The 8,762-nt window shown below is 41.1% G+C and overlaps 1 protein-coding gene across 1 annotated transcript in view; it reads left to right on the top strand.

Moving 5' to 3' along the window:
* LOC101855562 (serine/threonine-protein kinase pim-1) overlaps positions 1-8,762 on the top strand; it is a gene marked incomplete at its 3' end in the record, with an annotated part of 20,522 nt that overhangs the window by 10,228 nt on the left and 1,532 nt on the right.

Here is an 8,762-nt window from a genome sequence, read left to right as displayed (position 1 = left end):
AACACACACACACACACACACACACACACACACACACACACACACACACATACACACACACGCGCGCGCGCGCGAGCCAGGCAAAGCACCCACAGAGAGAAAAGGGTGAGAGGAGGAAGGAAAGGGTGACAGATAGACAGAGAAAGAAAGAAAGAAAGAAAGAGAGAAAGAAAAAAAGAAAAAAAGAAAGAAAGAAAGAGACCAAAATCAGTGCCAACACCTTTTTTTGCGCCAGCCCAAAACATACAACCAGGAGACCTCCAGGAGCGGCTCACTCAAGCGTGCACAGAACCATTGGTCGTTACATAAACAGTTCTGCAGGATCTTGGTTCTACTCTGCTCTAAAGGCACACAATGCGTACTTTCATAAATAGGTCATCATGACGAGCAAAGCTACGGTCTTTTAGTTCTTGTAACAGTTTTAGAGTACTTGCAACGTCACAATAAGGTCATACAAGTGTTGAAGATTAGAGGTGCTTTTAGTTTTAGTAAGAGTTTTAGGGCACTTGCAACACAATACGGTTATAGAAGTGTCGAAGATTAGAGGTGGGTTTTTTAAAATTAGTTTTAGTAGGAATTTTAGGGCATTTGCAACACAAAAAGGTTATAGATGTGTCGAAGATTTCAGGTGGGTTTTTTAAAATTAGTTTTAGTAGGAATTTTAGGGCTCTTGCAACACAACGTCATATTATCAGCTTCGAAGATTAGAGGTGTTTTTTAACTTACGTGAAGGTTTTACGGAACTTGCAACACAATAAGGACATATACGTGTTGAAGATTAGAGGTGTTTTTAATTTTAGTAAGAGTTTTAGGGCACTTGCAGCACAAGAAGGTTAAATAAGTGTCGAAGATTAGAGGTGCTTTTAGTTTTAGTTAAAATTTCACGGCACTTGCAACACAATATGGTCATATAAGGGAAAAAGGTTTGAGGCGTTACAAGAGTGTAACGAACACAAAAAAGGAGGAGAGTTAGTAAAGTATAGTATAGTATAGTATAAGGTTTTACGGCGCTCGCAACTGCTAAGGTCATATGAGCGCGCGAAGAGGAGAGTTAAGGACGATAGATGTTTCATATATATATATATATAGGAAGAAAGGAGCAAACCACACCAGAGCACCCACCAATCACCAGCAAAGCTAAGATCTGTGGGTCACAGCAAGTTCCGAAGTAAAAACAAAAAGTTGTAGTTCTCGTTTGTTTCAATAATAAGGGTTTTACGGTACATACATTTGCAACACAATCAGGTCGTACACATGTACGTGCCAAAGACTAAAGGCGTTCCGTGAGAATGTGAGTTCGTTATGTTTTGTTTCAGTTAAGAAAAGCACATCGACACAATAATGGTCATTTAGTGTAGGGAAAAAGCAAAAGTTTAGTTTTAGTCTAAGAGTTTTGCGGCACTTGCAACAAAATAAGGTCATATAAGTGCTGAAGATTAGAGATGGTATAAGTGAGTAACAAACACAAAATAGAAGGAGGGGAGATAAGGACGGTAAGAAAAAGAGCAAAGTACACCAGAGCACCCACCAACCACCCATAACCAAATGTCTATGGATCGCAGCAGGTTCCACTGTTCAAACGTGTAGTTGTGTAGCAGCTGTTACACTTATGAGTACAATGAAAACAGCACATTCAAGCCAGTGTGGTACAATGATAAATTAGATAAGTTCAGTTTAGTTTGGATTGGTTTGGTTTTGTTTAGTTCAGTTCAGTTTAGTTTGTTTTGTTTTAGTAGAGGTTTTACGGCGCTCGCAACTGCATAAGGTCATATGACCGCCAGAAGATTAGAAGTGTTACAAGAGAGTAAAAAACATAAAAAATAAGAAGGGGAGATAAGGACGATAGATGTTTGATAGGAAAGAAGGAGCAAACCACACCAGAGTACCCGCCAACCACCCACTACAAGAGAGTAACAAACATAAAAAGAAGAAGGGGAGATAAGGACGATAGATGTTTGATAGGAAAGAAGGAGCAAACCACACCAGAGCACCCGCCAACCACCCACTTAGTTTAGTTTTACGGCATCTACAACAGAAATAAGTCGTATAAGTGCCGAAGATTAGAGTGGGGTGTTTTAGTAAGAGTTTTACGGCACTTGCAACACAATTAAGTCACACAGGTGCCGAAGATTAGAGGTTTTACAAGTACAAGAGAGTAACAAACGCAAAACAAGAGGAGAAATAAGGACGACAGATGTTTGACTCAAAAGAAGGAGCAAACCGCCCCAGAGCACCCGCCAATCACCCATTCATTCAGTTCGCATTAACTCAAAAACAAACGAAGCAAAAGAGGCAGACAACTAGCCTAACGAACGATAATTGACCATCTGCTGAGAGAGAGAGTGCGAAAGAGAGAGAGAGAGAGAGAGAGAGAGAGAGAGAGAGAGAGAGAGAGAGAGAGAGAGAGAGAGAGAGAGAATATAAGATAGGTGGTGTGAGCATTATATCATGATACAATTATGTGGTGTGTATGAGTGTATATATGTATGTGCACATGTGTGTATGGGGGGGATGAGAGAGAGAGACAGACAGACAGACAGACAGACAGACAGACAGACAGACAGACAGACAGACAGACAGACAGACAGACAGACAGACAGACAGACAGACAGACAGACAGACAGACAGACAGAGAGCGAGTGGAGGAGACTCTGACATGGACAGAGAAGGAGGACGGGGGAATATTATGAGGGAGAAACTAGGTGAGCAATTCTACTCAGAGCCACACAAAAGCACAATTACAAATGGTCGCTTTTAAAGACAAGCGGGCTAACCCAGATTTTGGGGGTTTCCAGCAATCTTGATCTACACCAAAAGTGAGCATTGCCCTACTTATGGGAGAAGATTGGTTCCATCGGTGTGTATATTTGTTTGGTTATAGAGAAAACTCTCCTTGTATTTTAAAGAAACTGAACAAGGGGCAAAAACATTACCTTCGATTTTCTCAAAACAGCATTTTTCGGGATAGCCCCTTTGAGCTTAAAAGCGACCACACACCGACTGCCTTGCAGCGCACGTGCCGACAAACCGCAGGTTATTATTTTCTTCTGCCTCATCTCTATTCTACTTTCTCGGTCTTTTATACGTATTGACAACGTACAAGTTTTACATGGTTTCCTTTGTTGAGTAAAGGAAAGCACATCGACACAATAATGGTCATTTAGTGCAGGGAAAAAAGTCAGTTTTTAGTTTTAGTAGAGGTTTTGCGGCGCTCGCAACTGCATACGTAAAGGTCATGTGAGCACCAGAAGATTAGAGGTGTTACAAGAGAGTAACAAACATAAAAAAGAAGAAGGGGAGATAAGGACGATAGATCTAGATGTTTGATAGGAAAGAAGGAGCAAACGACACCAGAGCACCCGCCAACCGCCCACAGGGGGAAAAAAAGGTCAGGGAGACAGAAACAACAGAGGGAAAGAAAAGAAAAAAACATATGACCTACCAGTGGCGCCCTCCGGCCACCCGCGTTTTTTTATACATGAATCGAAGCCTTACGACAAGCTTGTGAAAAGATAGGCACAGGTAATATTTATATAGATATCTAGTTGTTTTTTTAACATAGCTTTTATATTATTTGTCGGCTGGGTTATCGGTTTAACGAAAATTGCGTCTTATCAGCTGAGTTATATTTAGAATAGACCTTAAGTGAAAACATATATAGGCTACAGAAATGCTAACTAAAAGTTTGAAAACAGCGTTCCTGCAGATCACTTTTCAAAATATACTTCTTACAACAACAAAAAAAACTTTCAGCGGCAGCGATTTATTCTCATTCAAACTCACTTCATGCAAGTAGGTCTTGAACGGAAACAGCTTTTAGTTTTATAAGAGTTTTATGGTACTTGCAACACAAATAGGCCATAGTGTCGAAGAGAGGTGTTACCATACAAGATGGGAACACAATATTATAAAGAAAACAAGGAGGAGAGATGATGACTATAAATGTTTGACAGGAAAGAAGGAGTACTCCACACCAGCACACCCGCCAACCACCCGATAGACAGCCTTCAACAACCACACCATAGACGCCCGGAGAGTAAAAAAAAACACCCACACGAGAAATAGGCCCTACCATTCCCTCTCTTCCTCGTGCCAATACAGCGACGTCTTCCATCCAACCACCTCCTTCGTTTCACCCCGAAATTTCTGCACGCTGCACGAATGGGATTCCACGAGTGTAGGTATAACATCTATGTGCAACACCTAGGCTGCCAATTTCGCAGATTCCGTGCCAAAGGTCAAAATTCAGGCAATTTATAAAGACGTTTAGAGGGAAGAAAGTCATTGGCAGTTTTACCATATTATATTATTTCTTAACTTCTGTTTCATTATTCTTATCAAAGGCAATATATTATGCAAATCCCTCAACGTCTATTAATATTTGCCATGCCCAATGATGGCGGATAAAAGTCGACTTTTACATCGTGTAAAACATACGCATTAAAAAAAACATATTTTTCAAAAACTCGACCTCGGTGGAGTTTGTCAGTTTTATTCAAGTTTTAGCAGTTTTCTGTTCGTTGATTTTTAAAAAAAACCAATTTGGCTAGAAACCAGATTAATGATCTGACAACTCTGTGCAAAACACACACACACACACACACACACACACACACACACACACACACACACACAACCACACACACAACCACACACACACACACACACACACACATTTTGGCCCGTACTTCGGAAAAGACGTGTGTGCAGAGTTCTTTCATAGAGGTTACCAGCAACTAATACCAATTTATTGTCCTGATCGTACCTTACTCTCCTATAACACCTCTAATCTTTGGCAATAATATAATGACATTAATGCGTTGCAAGTTACTATCTCAGAATTACAAAGTTCTACCTGATATTTTTGGCTGTTTTGAGTTACTAAGACCATGAGGTCAGGAGCCAAATTATGTTCTATCGTGCTCTATCAAAATGGTAAGATGATTCTATTCGGAGTCGTTATCAAAGAATTGCATTCGAAAAAGCTTGACATGATGTGCAATTCAAAATCTTCCTAGTCAAATTTCTCAAAACTAGGTACTGAGCAGAAGGAACTTTGTAATTCTGATGCAGCGAAGTGTCGCAAAACTCTATAACTAACACTAAACCAAACAGTCAACGTTTCACCAGAGAGGCTGGTTTCACTCCACTTTCCGACACGTTAGCTGCACGCAGCCTGTATGAGTATGAACAAAAGTCGGTCGGTGGAGGTCCTGTCCTTACTTTTCGTCGCCTTCAGGCGGGCACTGACTGCTCTAACCTACTCTGTGTACTCATCCTGCTCTCCTACTGGAGGTGGGGGGAAAAAACTGATAATCTATCCGGATAACCGGATAATTCTCAAATAAACATTATCCGAATTCAGACTCTTCTAGCTCTCTTTCCTGACCCGTTTGCCGAGTTGGGTGCACACATTATATTTGTTGAAGCGGTTCTAACCCGTTTTTTTTAAAAGTTGTTCTTAGTTCTAACCCATCTACCGAAGTGGTTCATGACACGTTTGCCGAAGAGGTCCACTAACATTATTTATATCATCCGGATTTTGCAACAGCGATTCATTGCCCAGTTTTACCTCTTACCTGCTATTGCATCAACCGCCATGCACGACGCACATTTCTGTCGCGTGACCTATTAACACAGAATGTGAGCAAATTTGGGAGCGACGCAAAGGCCACGCAGCATCAACAACAACAACAAACTAAACTCAAAGGTCATACGGCAAACAGTGAGCCAAGTGAGAAAGTGAAAGAGAGAGAGAGAGAGAGAGAGAGAGAGAGAGAGAGAGTGTGTGTGTGTGTGTGTGTGTGTGTGTGTGTGTGTGTGTGTGTGTGTGTGTGTGTGTGTGTGTGTGTGTGTGTGTGTGTGTGTGTGTGTGTGTGTGTGTGAGGGTGTAGAGAGAGTGTATGAGTATGAGCAAAAGTCGGTCGGTGGAGGTCCTGTCCTTACTTTTCGTCGCCCTCAGGCGGGCACTGACTGCTCTAGCCTACTCTGTATACTCATCCTGTGTGTGTGTGTGTGTGAGAGAGAGAGAGAGAGAGAGAGAGAGAGAGAGAGAGAGAGAGAGAGAGAGAGAGAGAGAGAGAGAGAGGAGGGGGGGAGAGGAGGGGAAGAGGGAGGAGCCGTTCCCGTTAGAAATCCTAAAAACGCGTAAGTATGAGAAAAGAACGGGGCTTTCCTTTGCATACACAAGAGAAGAATACCTATAAATGGAGAGTCATAAAAAAGCAGCATAAAATTCAGACGGCAAAAATAAAAAAAATACATTTTAAAAAAACAACCAAAAAAACGCGTAACCGCTGCCATAATGATTCAGAACAGCCCTATCCTTCTCGTTTCTCGATAATGCATTCCGTTTAGGAAGCAAATGTTGATATAGCCATAAACTGGATGCGTTTGTCAAACCCCCATATAATGCGCGGAAACATTCACTCCCCTGTGAAAGGAAATGTTCAGCTTGTTCCGTCCGCACACTTAGCCAGGTCAAAACAAACAAACAAACAAAACACAAAACAACAAAATAAAAACGACGCCTGCGTCTGTTGGCCGCATTTTGCTGCTCTTTTATGGCAAGTTGTTTTACGGTGCTCACAACTACATTATCAGTTTGGTAGGAGTTAATTTTGAATTTTGCCCGGGTGGCGGCCGAAGCCTACTCTTATTATCAATTTTAGGACCATTAACGCGCGCAACTTGCACACAAGACCTTCAAGGTTTTTCAACCCTTATCCGAGAGGGCTAGGTGTTAGATTTTACCTACCCTTAGATCAGGGGTGTAGCTGGAAGAAAGCAGTAAGGAACCAAAGAGTAGCAGTAGAAAGAATTATGAGCCAAAAAGAGATGGCAAAGGGTGAGGCAGTAAGTGGATGCGGAAACAGACGACAGAACATAATTAGAAAGCAGGATAGGTGAAAGGAGAATTTATTTAAGAAGAAAATTTTTCATTACTGTCAGGTTTCGAAACCGGCACCTATTGAATGAGGGAGAAATAATACCGTAACCTCTAGACCACGAGAGCCCTCGCATTTTACTGCTTTGGGCACGCTTTTTGGGGGCTTGGGTTGATGGTGTCTAGTTTCCCTCGAAATCATTACACACTGGTAGTTTGCTTGGTGAATTGACATTAGAGCTATAATATTCTTACGTTAAAATATCTGTAATAGTCTTTTTTTTTTCTTTTTTGTGTGTCCCCTGCTATGCGCTTGGCAAAACTCAGACTGGCATTTTAAAAAAAAAATCCTTTTTCCCCTTAACTATCCACTATTGTACCAATGATTTTTTTTAAATTATGTTGGTCTAGTTATACAGTGTGTTAGTAAGTGCTGATATGTTTTGCTTTTACTGCTGCCCATACGTGTATATATTTTAAGGTATGGTTGTGAAAGTTCTTCTTTATCTGGTTGTATAGGCAGTTCTTGTTACTGTGAAATATGTTCTCTTGTGTGTATCGCTCAGTGATCATGTGATTGACGCGAAGCGCACAGAGCTTAAACTAGTATGGGATAGAGCGCTATAAGAATGCAATCTATTATTAATATCATTATTTTGACAAAACATTGAAACGAAACAGAGATCAAAACAGACGGAGAGTGGGTACAGTTAAAGTTTAGTTTCGTTAAGAATTTTACGACACTTGTAACACAATACGTGCCGAAGATTAGAAGTGGTACAAGAGCGTAACATGTCATAAAAAGGAGAGATAAGAGCGATAGATGTTTAATAGGAAAGAAGGAGCAAACCACACCACAAAGTGTCTCCCCGTGCCCCCGCCCCCTCCCAAAAATAATAATAATTCAGGACGGAACTAAGTTTGTAGTAGCTGCAGTAGTATGAGGTTCTCGGAATAGGGGTTGCTGCAATAACAAGGAACCCCCCCCCCAAAAAAAAAAACCTCAAACAAAGCGAAACAAAACAAAACAAAAAAAACAACCAACAACACAAGGCTGACTCCCAAAGAGCAACCTCATAATAAACCGCTCAGCCAATACTTTTGGAAAGGCTTGGATGACCTTCAACAGGTGGCAATAAGGAGCTCTAGTCATTATTCTTATATATTCTTCTTGAAGTCTTGAAGGGCGAAAACATCTGCTCAAAGCGTCCGTCTATTTTGGAAGTCTGGGAGGAACTTGTGGCTTTCCATCCGGGCTACAAAGTTACAGACCATGGTTTTTGTTTTAATATGGGTTTTACGGCATTTGCAACACAGTTAGGTCATACAAGTGCCGAATAGTATAGGTGTTGCAGAAGAGTAGCAAACAAAAGAGGAGGGAAGTTTTAGTTTTTAGTTTTTAGTTTTAGTAGAGGTTTTACGGCACTTGCAACTGCATAGGTCATGTGAGCGCAAGAAGATTACAGGTGTTACAAGAGAGTTTTGTTTAGTAGAAGATTAGAGGCGTTACAAGAGAGTAACAAACATAAAAAAAGAAGGAGAGGAGATAAGGACGATAGATTTTTTAATAGGAAAGGAGAAGCAAACCACACCAGAGCACCCGCCAACCGCCTACTACGAGGGAGTAACAAACATAAAAAAGGAGGGGAGATAAGGACGATAGATGTTTGATAGGAAAGAAGGACAACCGGAGCACTCGCCAACCACTCACACAGACCAAGCATTTCAACACAAAGCTGGCCATCCAGTGTGAGAATGTTTTGTTTTAGTAGAGGTTTTACGGCGCTCGCAACTGCATAAGGTCATATATGAGCGCCAGAAGATTAGAGGTGTTACAAGAGAGTAACAAACATAAAAAAGAAGAAGGGGAGATAAG

Source organism: Aplysia californica, unplaced genomic scaffold (genome assembly GCF_000002075.1).
Source record: "Aplysia californica isolate F4 #8 unplaced genomic scaffold, AplCal3.0 scaffold00197, whole genome shotgun sequence".
Classification (NCBI taxonomy): domain Eukaryota; kingdom Metazoa; phylum Mollusca; class Gastropoda; order Aplysiida; family Aplysiidae; genus Aplysia; species Aplysia californica.
Note: the sequence above shows the minus strand (reverse complement) of the source record. Positions and strands in the feature narration are given on the sequence as shown.